Raw genomic sequence first — 16,212 nt, 5'->3', positions numbered from 1 at the left:
AGCCAATGCTTTTCATTAATTTAATGTCAGATCGATAGGAAGGGTTTTCATTTGAATTGATCCATGAAGGAGGCTTAAAGCGTTATGCGGGCAAATAAATGTTTAAGGTCTGCTTCCAAAACACACATTTGATGACTCGTAGGAAAGTTTGCCAGTTGGATCATCATAGGTAAATATTCACTTTCGGTGCCACTATCGGTAGCACTATCAACCGATTTCTTTTGAGTAGCTCCGGTATAAACTTTAATTTAAAATGTTGTCCATTCCAAGCTCTCCTTTGCATTTAGAACACATCACAATTAGTAATTAGAAACCAGATCAGGTTGAGAAACAATGAGAAATCAAAATTTCTTCTTCTGTACCTTGGCCATTTCACTCACCGTGTTGTATTATGTTGTGTTTTGCTTTAGTGAAGTTCAGCGTCTCTTTTCGTGCATGTTTCCATTTTGACATTTGTTGCATTTTTAATGTTATGAATTGGCGTCAGATTTTAAATAATTCAGAGTGCATTTGTGGTCAATATTTTTGGGAAGTTTTAAAAAATGAAATAATGAGAGGCCGATTAAAAATCTCAAGAGCACCGAGGAGTGATTCACAAAAAGTGTTGATGTAATTTACGCAACTAGCAATATTAGATGCATCGGTCTCTATGCCTATTGTGCAATCCAAAAACAATTTTACTGTTATTTTTTCGTGTACTAATGTCTCTCTTTTGCATAATTTCTTAATTTCCATTTAGTGCTTACACACGGGGCTAATATTGTGTAAAAACTCAACTAAACCCAGTTGACTGAGCGGAAAAATCTGCATCCATGAAAGATGCATTTTCTTTGGCACAATGCATATTCATCATTTCGAAATTGAACATTGTTTTTGATCCATTGCTGGCGGCTTCGTTAGCGATCGATTGGATGATGATTGTTGTTCCGCCTCAGTTGGCCCCTTTTTTCGTCCAACAACAGACCAGCAACCGACCAATCGGTTTCGGGACAACTTCGCTCGGAGCGTTCGCTTCGCTCCAAAACCAATCTCCAACGGTAATCGGATTTGTGGTGTTGAACCAAACAAGTGGAAAAAACTGGCTCGAAAAGGATAGCGGCGAAAATGAACGAGAGACACAGAGGCGGAGAGAGAGAGAAAGAAGGGAAGAAATCAGCAAAGTGATTGAAGTTTTTGAAACGAAAAATAATCCCCGTCGTAACGAGAGAAGTGGCCTCACATCTCACTCAAGTTTGCATGAACATCAGGATCGGGAGGGCCAGATCCTAGCTGATTGTGTGTGGCAAATTATTCATATTAAATTTGGATCATCGAGCACCGGGCGAAGGGAACTTGCTAGTGAAAAGCCATCCCTAATTGGGAAACCGCCGTTATCGAAAGCTCGCAAAGCTGGAAGCTCTCAACGGGATTAAGCGCAAATGCTGTAAAAGCAGAATTCAAACCCCTCCGACTGCACTCGGAGATCAAATAAAGTAATTCAAACGGAAAAACCCATAAATCATCTCTTTAAGCATCATCAAAGTGCATTGAAGCGGCTCACGCTCGGATTCGGATGCACATCCGGAAACGAATGCAATGTAAATCGGCACCAAAGCATTCCAAGTGCGACCTTTTTACGAAATGCATCGAGACGGTGCTGCGTGACGGTCTCTCGTCCGGGACTCCGGCACCGTAATGGAGTTGGTAATTGAAATCAAACATAATGGTGGCCCCTAGGCGATGGCGATGATGTCGGTTCGGTCTGCACGTATTTTTTGCTGTTGTTGTGAATTTTTATCAATCATCACCACAATTATCATCGGTGTCATCTTTCTGTCGTCATTTTAGTCGCCTTTTTGTAGTGCCATAGCGTTTCACCTTTACTGACGCGGGACTGGCGGACTGCCTATGTACCGGGAGACCCACAAAAAAGTCGAAAGGCCCTTTCGTGGACCGTATTACGCGCTGGGAGTTCCATGTTTACTTTTTCTTCGCTGCTGAACCCGCGCTGGCACCCCAACTTGATGTTCCGGTGGGCCGGAAATCATGTTTTCCGTGATGACCGTTTCATGGTTTCGCTTCATCAAATATCAATCAAATCTAAAAAGTTGCCCCGAGAGGTGGTATTTTACTTTTCCCGTTTTCTGTCGGTCTGTTCTGCCCAGTTCCGGCTACTTCGTCAAATCGTTTCCTTTCGTTAGGTGTGGCTTTCGTTTGGTGTCCATGTCTTCATGTGATCTTCCTGTTCGGACTGCTACGGTTTGCTCGAAAGAAGCGGCGCAGCGTCTTAATGTCAGTGGAGTCATTTTGTGGAGCATCAAAACCGAATTCTTCACATCGTCAGCAGACATGTGTTTGACTAGATGGGATGACTTGTAAAAGAAACTAAATCATAGCTCTCCTATGGAAGTCTGTACACAGGATTGATGGCAAAAATTTATTTGTGCTATAAAAGTAACCGAAACAGCACAGGTGGGTTTCAAAATTACGATTTGACAAATGGCCAAAGTAAATAGCCAGAAAATACAAGAGTCACGAAAGTAAAACGAAAATAAACTGGAACGAAATGAAAGACCATTAGGAAACGTAAACTCATCAAACGGCAGTGGATAACGATTGTTTCTCGGAAACACAAAAAGGGCATGATTTGTAGGCTCGGCACATGTGAACGGAATCGTAATGATGCTGTACTTCCGCTTTCGACCACTTTCTGGCTTCCCGCCCTACGTTTTGGGTGAAAACGATAGGCCAGCAGTCCCATGGTGACCGTGTCCGGTGACTTTGCTGCGGAATATTGGGTCGTGTTACGTCCGTCCGGGAGTACGGCCCGTAAACCAATTCCCGTTCTGCGCATTTGGGGACTCGACTCTAGATGGAATGGGGCATTCTACAGAATCAAAGACTTGCAGAGCTTCGCGGACGTTCTCCGTTACGTGAAGACGTTATTTGCACAGAGTAAATGCCCAAGACAGGTTTGTTGGTCCCAACTGGGTTTCTCATACACTTTCCACACTTCACATTTTCTGACAACTGGTAAATTTATTATTGGAACGACTGGAATTTAATTCGGTCCGTTCTTCTTAGATTAAAAAAAAAGCTAGAATTAAAATATTGTTTTATATCATAGTTCCAACTACAAGAGTTCCAATTAGAGCTATGGTTAATCTCAGTTTTCAAGACCTTTATAAAATTGAACAAAAATAAATTTCACAGTTTCAGTTGTTGATTACTGTAACGTTGTGTTTTAACCTTCACTATTATTAGTGGTAATTTTTTAAAGTTTTTAGGTAATCTAAATAATGAAACATGAAGTTGTGTTTATGGTAAAATCCAAACAACTAATATGCTTGCCTGCTTTTATGTCATGTAGAATACTTAATACTTTTCCCGACTTCCCTTTCCCGTTTTCATATCGTCATTCAAGAACAAACTACAAATTAAAACCTCAAAACTGTAGTGGCCCTAAACTCCTTACAACGCCACCAGCAGCATAATTCGATTACTGCGCCTACGCATGGGGCCGACGATGTGGTTCCGGCGGAAACCAAAGCCCCAAAAACCGAACACGATTTTCAAAAGTATCTACATTTTTCCTCGACACCATCATCATCGTCCAGCTTTCCGTTTGGGGTGCGAGCGAGAATCCTGCGCCAATTTAATTAGCGCCACTGAAAATTTGGCCGAATGTGCGGAATATTTCTCGAATCATTGGCCATTCTCGTGAAGCCCGGTGCGAATCCACCGAACGCCCTCGCCCATTGTCGCCCACCTCCAAGGTTTCGGTTTCGGTTTTTACCAAAAAATACATCTTTCGTACACTCCCCGCCCACTGCGGGCGACTGGGAAAATTCATCGCATCCCGGGACCGCCGGTGGCAATCAAACTTAGTCGGCAAAGAAAATTGCCGCCGGGTGTAAAATGTTGTTATTTTCCCCTCAAAAATCCCGCCTCCGGATTTTGGCAACTTTTCACCGGCGGCGACGACGGCACCCTACGCCCAACCTGCGCTTCGCTAGGTTGGCCAAATATTAAATTCTGATCACAACCAATTTTAATTATCCAAATACCGGAATGAGACGGTAAACGAGGTTCGGTGTAAAATTTGACACGGCACGGTAATTTGCGGTAGGGCGAAGCCGTTTTTTCTTCCTTTCACTGCCTCAATTTACGCTTCCCTCGGCCCGGGGTTTCTTTTGCAAAACTGTCGTTAACTAATTTTCCAGCACGGCGCGGTAGCCACGACAGCGTGGAATGGCCGGAAAGCTGCTTTGCTTCGGTGCTTTTCAGCCGGGAAAGTGTTGAAGTGTTCCGGTTCGGGACGGTCGGCGGTGCAGTGCTTCCGTCCAATGTTCACCGACATTGGAGTTTGCCAGGCTTCCCAAGAATTGGTAAAAGTCCGTAAAATGATTTTTGGCTAACCCAACCAACCGACCTGAGGGAAATCGGACTACCGATTGGGATTAGACTGTCTTCACCTCGGGAACGACAGCGTCAGGAACTTTATCAACGCGCCTGGAAGGTTTTCAACGTCCCACCCATCGGCAGCCCACTGAAGAAGATGTTCCATCGCTCCGAGGAAGGGCCCACATCCTGAGATTTCCACAGCCGAACGTCGTTAATAATGTTTTTCCACTGGAAGTTTCACTGGAACACAATGACTTCCCTTCGATTGCTGTCGTCCTGGGGCTGAGCTAAGTGATTTGGGCCGATTCGGTGGTGATTTTGGTGGAACTTGGCGTTGCGTAACTTCCATTCCGAAATTGGCCCGCGCTTGGGGGAGAATTTGTTAGCGAAGGCCAAACCTGATAAACTGTTTAATTGAACATTGTTTTCTTTAAGCTCGAGACACAGCTTTAATGACGAATTCTTCTGGCGAGCTGGCTTGATCGATCGATGCGGAACAGACAATGTTGTAAAATAAACGCTCAACAGAAAATAAAACCAAACATGAACGCCAACATCACTCAGCGGTCGTTTCTTTCAGCCCAGATTTTGGTTGCTTTCTCTCGTAATTGAAGTGTAATTTCATTAATCAATGCTAATAACCTTCCGTTGAAGTGTTTCTCGCTTTCAGTCGATGCCAATGGGGCAATTTGTAAGGCTTTTTCCTATAAGGTACCAGCAGCGTGCCTCATTAGTGAACCAAATTCATCGGGAACGTCATCAGTGGGTGGTGTGTTATCGCTCCATTCACTTCGACATCCTGCTTCAACTCCTTAGCGAATTGCCCTGTAAATGTGGTGTCATTTTTCGTTTTATCCATTTTGCATAAACTGTGCAAACACGAGCATATCCGTCAACAGGTGTTTGCTGTGTTTCAATGCAACAACTTAATGTTACTAATAATAATACTAAAAAGTAACTAAAAAATTCGGTTTGAAACAGAACGACGCCGAATTGTGTCTTTCAAATACCCCTGAAAGTATGCAACACGCATGGCAAATAGTAAGGAAATGCTCGTTTCTCGTTATTTGCCACCACAATAGTACACGAGAATTATCTTTTAGCACTAACCTCGCACAGTGCGATTTGCTGTGCATAGAAACAGGGAATGCAGGTGATAAAATAACAACGTACGAGCCAAAACAGCGCTTAAGCCAGTTGACGTGGCAACTAAATCGTCAGGATTTGTTGGTCAAATGTGTGAACAAAGCAAACCTAAGCTAAAACATTCACCATGTTGTTCTTGCTGGGGTTCGGTACCAACGAGACACCGTCAGCTGACCAGCAATCGAAACGATCCACAACCAAACCACCTTCCCTGGTGTGCTTTGTTGGTAAATTATTAATAAACCGACCCAAGTTGGCGTGGCGTGGTCGACTTGGCGCTGCAACAGTCCTGACTCTGTGCCCAAAGTCACCTTCCATTCACTTGGTCGTTCGGACGGTAGAGTTTTGCGATTTGTTTTGCTGCACTTCGTTTGCCGGTTTGTCGACGTCTCACGAACCAACGGAGACTCTCTCGTTGGGTTGGAAGAAAAAGTCGGATTTGTTCCCATGGGATCACTAGGCAGCCCCAGCTGATGGAATGAGCACAAAAACCGAGCTTGTGCAACGCGAAGGCCAACCGACGAGAAGGCCGTGCCATGACTTGCGAAGGAGCAACTGTTTTTGGTAGTTCTCTTCGAGTGACCGCCAAAAGACGGTGCACAAAGGACTGCATCCAGCGCGCTGCTGTCTGCAACTGCACCGATCCACTGAAGTTACGGGTAATCGGCAGCAAAGTTTCGCCAGCAGTGCACGCAAAACAGTGCTGCTGCGTCGAGTGCTGCCATCTGGTGTTTCGAGCCAAAGCCGAATCCACTTCAAGGCAGTGGCACGTCAAGCACAACCAGCTGGCTAAGGAAGAATTACGCCAGGAAACTACACCAGACTTGGTCTTTGGCGATTTACCTTCAGCCAGGATGGGCCTTCGTCGTGGCTGCCGATGGTGCCGCGCACCCAATTTCGGTACAAAGTTTTATTTCGATTGTACCGGTCGTCGGGAAAACCCGAGAAAATGTGATGCCGTGGGGGAAAATGAGAGCAAAGTTTTGCTTTTACCAAAACTCGCCACCCGCATTCGTGTGCTGGGCAAATGTTTTCAACTTTTTCTCAGTACCGAACCGAGTACCGAGATGTGGCTTTTGCTTGCAGCCGTGGGCCACGAGATTCTGGGCGAAAGGAACAACAACCATGGCAAGATCAAGTACAATATTCAAAGTTTTCAACGAAACGAAATTGTTTGCCTTTTCCCTTGTTTTGAGTAAGCCAGTATGAGCATAAGCTTCAGATGATGCGGTTCCGAACCGGTTTGTTCGAATTTACTTTTCGTTATTGGCAACGTGTAAATTCGTTGTCTTAATAATTAAAGGAATCAACAGAACATAAAATGAGGTTCGTGAAAACTATCGCTCATGCGCCAAAATCGTTTTATTTGTTGCATAGTTTCAAATGTAAAAATAGAATGTTAATTTAATGTTACAATAAAATGGTTCTTTATGGTTCATGATTAAAAATAATTGCAATAAAAATAAATGCAATGAACCAGTGAAAACATGTTCTTTAAAAAAGAGCTTAAATCGAACATCATCAACACGTTATCGCACTCCCGACTGCGTAACGTGGATAACAGGCTTAATAGGCCCAATAATGGGACATCATTTACCTGGCCATCAATCATAATTATATTTTGACCGTGTCCTTGGAAGCAGGTACGCGATGTATCTTAATTACTGTGTGCTCAATTGAGGTTCACCCATTGCCGGGGGCGTTCAGCTCTCGTTTCTCTCAAGTTTCCTTAAATAACCGCTATTTGACAAAAAATGCGAAAATTATTGACAAGGACGATACGCTTTCGAAATAAAAAACAAATGATAATCATTGCCAGCCTGCTTTGTGGGTGAACATTAGGCGCTGTGCGAACATAAAACAATCCCTGTCTGTTGAATCACGCCCTTTGCCACTTTATCGGTCCATGATGGCACGGCAGAAGCGTTCGAGAGCGACGTATCGCTTCCTGCTAATGGAACTTTGCGTTTCGGAACCGAGACCCTTCTCAAACGGACGCCGCACCGGCGTGAGGTATCCCTTTTTCGAGGACACCCGTTTAGGCCCAACGCACGTGGTGCCTGCCGGGCATGGATGGGCACAACGAAAAACTGCCAATCATAATTTCTTCCCCGCCGGCCTGCGCCAAGGTCGACACGCCGGACGATTAGCTCGCAGAGCGTAACTCCACAATTCCGACACTTCCGGCATCCTGAACCCCGCTTCGAACGGCGCGTGGGCGAGCTGAACCATTTTTCCATCCATCATCATCATCAGCATCTTATCGGCGAAACCGTAGCACGAAGAAAATGTCCGTGGCATGGGGAAAAGGGACTTGCGGTGTGAAGCGCAAGGCACAAATATGATGCTGCCAAACGAAAGGACCCGCGGACGCATAGAGCAACAAGAGGCAGCCTTGGAAAGTATGAAATCTTAAACTTTTCTTCTCACGTGTTCGCCTGAGGCGGAGGAAGAAGAGGTCCCTCTTTTAACGAGTACAGTTTTCCTTTCGCGAACACCATTTACTACACACAGCGGAAGAAGAGCCTCTGGCCAGTCACCGGACAAATCCGCGCCGTGCGGGATCAACATCCTGAATCCCGCCCGGCTTCGGAACCGCAAATCGATCGGATCGAAAGTGATTTGTGACGTGGCCGTTTCTTTACGTCGAAACAAATCACCAAATCTCAGCGTTCGGTGTCCGGACGGTTGTATCGGGCCGCTTATTAACGCTGTACTCCAGTCAGGGGCCGATCAGCTTACGTTCGCCTGTGCGTTGTCGCGTTCTTGCAACTAGCAAGGTTTGCTTCCTTCGCTGCCGCCAGTCAGGGCAACAACAGCAACAAATCCATCACGGTCAACGCGAATTATGGACCCAAGCCGCGAAGGGCGTTGCATCAATCATGGTCGTGGGGACACGAACATTGGATTATGTTTCCAATCAGGGTGTTCCGAAACCGGCCAGAAAGTCGATCAATTTCTTTGAACAAAATGTTGCATCTCGCGCAAATCATGCGTCACGCGGTTCTTTGATTTGATTTCGCAACAATTCAAACATTTCCCAGTCATTTTGGTGATAACAAAAGTATTATGTTACTATAAAGCGGCAGATAATTTCAAACCTTAGCATAAGAATAGATATCAAACCTAGATATCTAGAGAGAATAGATAAAAATCCATGTCTCATGTAATTTTTGTACAGGTAAGAACTAGTAAAAAAGCAGCATCAATTAAAACATCGTACACTTCATACGTTTAACATAAGTTTACAGATAACATTCGTCAACTGAGATTTGATGTAGTCGTTGAATAAAACCAATTGATCGATCGAAAGGAATATATCGATAAATAATATTGATCGTATAAAAACAAGATCTTACTCGACCCCTGAATCGAAATGGCTGTTTGAGTTTTTCAACAGAGCTCGAGTTGTATTGAAAAGTATCTAAACTGTACATCATGCCAAAAATGTGTAGACAGCCATTTCATTTTGTGTAATCTGTCCGGATGCTAAAGCCTGTATGATTTTTTTTTCTTTTAGATTATAGAGACTTTGAACTGCAATAGCTTAACATTCGTCTCTTAAAGTATGTATGATGGATACAGAACCTTGTATAGAAAACCTCTAAAGTAGCTCTGCTAAGCAAAAACATATTCATTTTCCAGTTGCAATTGTACGCTTGCGTATTGACATTTCTAATCAACTCACTTCTTTTCAAATCATCATAATTCCATTTACTTGAATTGCTCGACAACGTAAAAGTACGAAGCTCTTCGATTCTACATATTGCTCTACCCCCACGTGGAGCTGCCATTTTAATCAAAGAGCTTACTTTTAGGAGCGCCAAAGTTCCAGGAAAAAAGCAAATAAATCTGAAACATTTCAAACGGTTCGCTGTGCAGCCCCCCCCGTGTGTATTTGTGATCCACATAATATGCGTTCCCAAGAAGAACACCGAAAATATGCTTTGCTTATGTTGAATCTTTTTTACCCGCAACGCGCAGAACACGTGTCGGCCGCATACGGGGCTAGTACTGCCTCAATTAAGAAGTTCGGAGAATTCACGGCCCCCAGGGTTACGCGTTCTGCGAGGTGATCCTTGGATCCTTTCACTTTATACATTGTGGGGGGGGGGGGGGGAGGAATGAGTCATGTTCGCGGCCCGGTTGGTTCCGGTGCGCTTTCCTCGCAAAACCGGACTCTTCAAAAAGGAGAAAGACGGCCGACCGAGGTAATTGCGTGGTCCAGCCCAGAGTGAAGGAGTCCGGGGCGCCCATCGCCGCCACCAAGGCTAGCGGAACCACCCAATCTTTGACCTCCGCGCGCAATCCGCAGCGCACGATTGCGTTTCACTTTCTACCACTTTCATTGCATGCCCGCGCCCGTGCTCGGTCTGCACTTTGACTTGCGTGATTGCTCCCCGATTGCAAGGCCTGCACGGTCGTCCGCCGAGTATGTGGTAACGCACAGGTCCGGGTGTGCCCGTGTGTCCGTGAGCGTTACAATTGCAAATAATCTTCGCGAAACCGCGCGTGTGTATGTGGATCTGGATGGAGTGTTGCCGGTGTTTGCCTGATTTATGGCGTGTGCTACCCACAGGTAATGAGAGACCCCCTGGGTGACCCCCGGTGATCGTAGGGCTGGTGTAATCGACAACTCTTACATTACACGGCCTTTCCAGCCTTGTGTTTGATGTGCGACAACGGCGTGTGATTGGTGGCGGGGTTCCCCCAACCTGAGCCGCCTCGGCATTCTCGGGAAGCCCACCGGAGTGAACCGCGTAACCAGGTTTCTATGTCACCGCACCACAATTGTTCAATTTCTTCGCCCAACGCAGCGCGACGGCTGTCACGTTGAGTAACGTCTCACCAAGTGACCCCCCACGGGATGACCCCCGCCCGGAGCTAGCTGGGTGGGGTCAGATCAAAGGTTTGTGCCACCTTGCCACCACTCAGCCACGCTCGTAACGACCTCCTTACGCATCGACAGGACATTGCGTAGATGCTGTCCGCAGGTTTCATTCTGGGAGCGTCCCTTGGCGTTACGGTACACCGACCTTCACGTGCGCTTGCACGTGGAATCTCGGACCACAAATTTCAAAACCAAACCCAGGCCGTAATCACGTTACGCACCCGTTGGCCGTGCTCTCTCTTGTGGCGGGTCTCGCTCTTGACCAAACCTACATACATAGGTCCGAGAAGCCCAGAGAGTAATTAATCAAATTAGCCCAAGTCCACCGAAACCGAAAGCATCGCCTCTGGGGGACCGGTGACGGATCCACGTACACTTTTGCCTTTTACCGGTCCGGTACGATAAACAGAACCCCTCGCAATCCACGGACCCCCACCGGTTCCAGCGCCGGTTCAGTCCCGGCCCAAAAATCATTAGGACACTTTTGGGTTTGTTTAATTTCCAGTTTTTTGTTCCTGTCATCTCTCTGGGTGGGTCTTGTACGCCTTAACCGTCCTTCCTTCAACTCGCCTTCGGTAATCATCTTCTGCCTTTTCTACGTCTGTGTGACAGTAATTAAAAAATTACCCCTTGGGCTGTGGCATTTGAAGGAGGCCTAGTTGGTCCCGGTTACGGTGGACAGAACGGAGTTACGGTTACGGTTTCGCAACCAGATATTACGAGGCTGTTCTTGGGGAAGTCTTTTATCTACTGTACAAGAGCCATTACATAAATCAATGGCAATCGTCTGGAACTGCCGGTGACACTTTGGCGCTTGGAATTCCAGACCCCACCCCACACCAGAGGGCGCTGATTGCTGGCCGCGAGGGAAGTTAATTAAACCCACCGCACACATGTCTTACACGAAGTTTATTTCCACACGCCGTAGGTGACCGGACCGTCCGGATTTATAGTACCCGCTGCGTCAATTTAACTTTCACCACAAAGTTTCGGTACCATTTTCGGAAGATTCGGCCGGAGGAGTGTTTCGGAGTGGGTTTTGAAGGATGTTACTAATTGTGAACCAAATCTAAACTGGCGTAACTCGAACGCGGCGAGCCGCCCCGAGCAGTTGTTGGTGATGTGTGTTACGAGCTTGTGCCGTGTCTCATTAAAAGCTGTGACATTTTCCCCAACAATCTCAACACATGTTGCGTAACATCTGAGTGTTGGGAGAGCGATGCGTTAGTTTACGATAATCGCGGGATCTGAGTGTGTGATGTAAGTCGTGTTACAACGTGTAGACTACGATACTGCTGAGCTAGATTCGACCCGGGATTCGCAGGTTGCTAAGTGGAAACACCCAGTTAAAGGCGGTCAGTGGTGAAGTACATTCGGGTTAACTCGAAATAGCGGACCTGAGTTCCGGAAACTCGGTAAAGAACTTTTTAATAAGCCCACCGGATCGTGACCTACTTGCCCACTGGTTCATACGCCGAACCGTAACGTCTTGTTTGGTGCGCCCAATTCGGAGCCTATCACTCGCGGACGAAAGTAGTGCGCTCCCAAAAAAATGGCTAACGAGCCTCCCGAGTCGGCAACGGTCCTCGCATCATAGTAGTCGCAAACCCTTGCACACTGCTGAGTGACCGAGTGCCTGGAGAGGCCATCAATTTGAATACATGACCGGTGCGGGCGCATGCAACTTTGAACGGTCTCTTCATCCCGTTATCCAGTGATCCAGTTCGACTCGGTCCGTTCGACGTCCGACACATTCCGGTGCACGTTACTTAACGGTAAACTTCTGCCCCAGTAACTTCCGACGCGTTCCCTCCTCCAGGAACCGCTTTCCATCGGGCGTCGGTCACATTCTTCTGCTGCCGCATCCGGTTAGCACAAACAAGGCCAGACGATGCGCTAAGATCTGGTGCTACCACTCTGGTGCTGCTACTTTAGAATGAACCCGTACGGTTAGACAAGTTGGACGTGTGCTGGGTCCAAGTTCCCGGATACCGAGAATATCTTGGCTAATGAATTCAATAAATATTATTACCGCACCGGACCTGGCAGCTATTGGCTTGTGGGCAGCGACCCGCCGGGGGCCGCTGTTTCGTCTGGGAAGTCTCAGGATGTTCACGGACGGAGCGGTCAATGAACGGAGCTGCACTACGGTCCAGCCAACTTTCCGGTCTCACTTACACCGGCAGCGTTAGTTATTAATCCCTTGTGTATAAATGATGATGGTTCCCTTCCACACACGCGAACCCCCCAGCACAGGGCGGTAGTCTTACCCGGTCCGGATATTAAAACGACTTCTGCATCGCTGCAGCCTCCGATTATGGGGTTAGAAATGTTAAACTTTCAAACGATACGCTCGGCCGCTCGGGATGATGAGGTTCGATGGCCAGCATGTGTGCGTGTGTGTGACCTGCACTTCATCAGACTTTCAATAGCAAAGTGATGGGATTATGTCGAAAGCCACCACCCGGGGGGGTGGAATTCGCATCTTAGAATCCCCTGGTAGCGGCTGTGGCGTAATGCATCAACATATTTACCCAGAACGCTCCGGACTGGGTAAACCAAATGTTTACCAAGCTCTTCACCGACCAAGTCTCGAGGTCTTGAGTGGCGCTGCGCGACTCCGGGCACACGGGTGCGGGTTTGTTTTCGGGTGTCGGTGTCGGAGTGTCTAGATTTGTGTACTTCAACTTGCTCCGCCGCTTTGTGGGTTCACCCACCCGCTGGTGTACTTTACAGCCGTCGACACCACGAACCCATCAGGCTAACCTAATCAATCTTCCATATGGAACCTGCACACGTGGCAGGCAGTGGAGTGGATGCTAATTCAAAACCTTTGACACCCGGACCTAGATGGAGCTACCGGTGACCAGGCTTAGCCACCAGTGGTGGCGTCACTGCAACAACAGAAACTGGCCCCTACCACCAGTCGCTGACGGAAAGTCATCACCGACGTGGTACGATCTGTTCCATCGATCACGTCTAGCCGCCCGGACTCGATGGCGATCCTTTGTTGGCAAGAAAGTAATTACTGGCGACCGAAGAGAAGCGATTTTTCTTTCAGGCTACGCTAGGCCATAAGCCTAGCTAGACCGGGGCACCAAATGGGCCATTATTACGGTTTCTATTCCTCTGTGCTGCCTCAGCCTGCGGTTTATTTAGATGAATTATTCGTCAACATACTCGGCAGGCAAAAGCGGCTGACGTGAGTTTTGTAACAACACCTTAAAGGATTAACAAAGAAAATGGGAGGCAAATGGGAATGATCTGGCCACGATTACTTCATATTTTGTGAGGGACTCTCGACAAACTTATGGCAGCCAATTATGTGTTTTCTTATGTTACGGTACACCTGCCGGAGTCGTTTACTTTTCCTGGCCGCTCGTGCGACTTGTGTTCGGTATCGTGACAAAGTTTCTCTTCGCGATGGCCTTCGGAAAGGGAGAAACTAGTTATGAGCCTACTAAGCTGAGGTAGCCCCTTTGGTGACATTTTCCTCGGTAATAAGCTATTATTCTTCAACTCAGACGACCTTGCACGGATTCTGTGTTTGTTCAGTCACAAACACTCTTTTCCAGGGCAGTGTCAAGTGTGCGTCATGTCAAACGCATCGCTACACCATCTGTCAAAGCTCGCCGTTTGGGACGCAGACGGCAGGACATCACAGCTGCCGTCAATCCGGTCAATAGGAAATCGATAGTTTGCGCGGTCTGCACCGTTCGATATGCCATTTTTTGCGTTTCGCTTCGCCCGTGACAGGCAATTAGTTGCCATTGAAACCATTATTGTGCGTGACAACGCACACAGCCATACACGGTCACACGAGAGTGGTCAATGGTTGTCTTTTTATTACAGGCAAACGCAATCCGGCTCGCTAAACAACCACGCCTTTGCTTGGCTCTTGGCCAGGGGTCTCTATAAATCAAAGACGGAGAGAGAGAGAGAAACGAAATCGCTTTTTGACGTCCCGCGACCAGCCGATGGTTTACTATTTCGGTTTGATTGATCACTTTCTAGCCTACCGTTTACATTGCGGCACCGTTTGACCATGGCCAGTGCCAGGTACGTTTAATGGCCGGTACCTGTCAAAATGGAAACCCTTTGTCGGACTGCGGACAGAAATCGTCACTGGTCGTAACGACGATCGTTTCTCTCGGGTGACATCTGCAAGCCGAAGTCTATCGAGATTTTGGCCCCGACCAGGCGCTGAATCTGTGTCATCCGCCCAGCAGCCGCGCAGACAACCATCGATTGAGGTTCTGGCTCATTTTTCGAATTTATAACTTTAATCTTCCCACACCGTCACAGAAACCAACAGAGATCAACATTGTCTACCAAGTCTTTTCTTCCCGGCACTGCACAAAAACCTGTGATGCGATCGCAATAAAGAACGGGGACGGTACGTTCACTTTCTGCCTCCTCCAACTCTCCGGAGCCGAGTTTTCCACTGGCCAATTTTTTGGCCACTCTGGTTTTGACCGAGTTTCGTGTGGACCACGAAACTGAACCTCGGAAAATCAGGTTACGCGGTTTCGGTCGCTCGGTTCGGCAACCGGTTTGCGTTGTGGGCGAAGGAAGAAGCTGACGGCAGCAGACGTCAGTCCAAAACATTATCGACAACAAACCACTCCTCAGCCGCTGTGGGCCAATTACTCTCACACACACACGGGAATAAATAGAGTTATCGGTTTAATTGCAGCGTGGAGAGCGATTTAATCGTGGAACTCCCGTACGGTGGTTGGGTTGCTCGCGGGCTCGTTAAGATAATTGCCGTATCAAGATGGAGCAGCGCGTTAGAAACCGCGTTGTTCGTCGCGTTTTCACCCTGGCCCACGGGCTCCGAGCTTCTTGAGATAAATCCTCGAGATAAAATCGAGGCCCCCATTCATGACCACGGCAAGGACGCCAGTTAGCATCGATTCTTCCAAGGAGAAATTGTGAAGGAGAACTGAGCAAAGGGGTTTACTGATTGCAGAGATGCTCACGAGAAAACAAATTGTGTATAGAGGTAACATATTAGAGCATTAGAGTAGCATTAGCGACGAAAACCAGTGTAATCTAATACGTAATAGACTGTTCAATAAAGCTATGACACCATCCGAATCGTACTATCTTCGCCTTCTTTCCAGTTTCCTGCGGTTGGACGGGTCTTCTTGAACCAGACGTTAGACACGAATAAACTCCCGAGGGTTCAACAAACCTGACATTAACCGGTCCCATCGACTGGAGGGTAGAGAAAAACGAACAAACATAGACTCCCGAGAGCCACACGGCAAAACGACTGCTGATTACTCAAGCGTTTTGCAACACCACAAGTCGCTCATATTATGGCAAACGTTCCCTCGGGCACCGGGTACGTGCGATAATCAGACGGCGCATCATCATCATCAGGCGAGATGTCTCCCCGCCGGGTGACCCAAGAGCACCCAAGACGGGGCCAGATGACCCACGAGCACAGGAAGGAAGGTAGAAATCGCACAGCTCGTCAGGGCCGAGCTTTTGCTTCGCATTCTCTGGCCTGGGCTCGCCTACGACTTCACCGAGCCGCGCTGATGACGATAGAGAAAGGGTTGCCGTGCGGGACGCGGTTGTGGACAGTATGTGGGGATAAAATCGAAAGCTGTTTATGCAAAAACCCCGCGGCAGGGCGGCTTATGACTTTCACATTTCACCGCCATCTGACCCGGGGCCTGTCACGGGTTGTCGACCACCAAGAAGCGGACCACGTTATCGAGCGCTGATGTGATGCGCCGCTTCTTCGGCGTTTCAAGCAAAGTGAAACCAAAACAACAATA

The sequence above is a fragment of the Anopheles cruzii genome, chromosome 3 (assembly GCF_943734635.1).
Source record: "Anopheles cruzii chromosome 3, idAnoCruzAS_RS32_06, whole genome shotgun sequence".
Lineage (NCBI taxonomy): Eukaryota > Metazoa > Arthropoda > Insecta > Diptera > Culicidae > Anopheles > Anopheles cruzii.
This window is presented reverse-complemented; position numbering follows the sequence as displayed.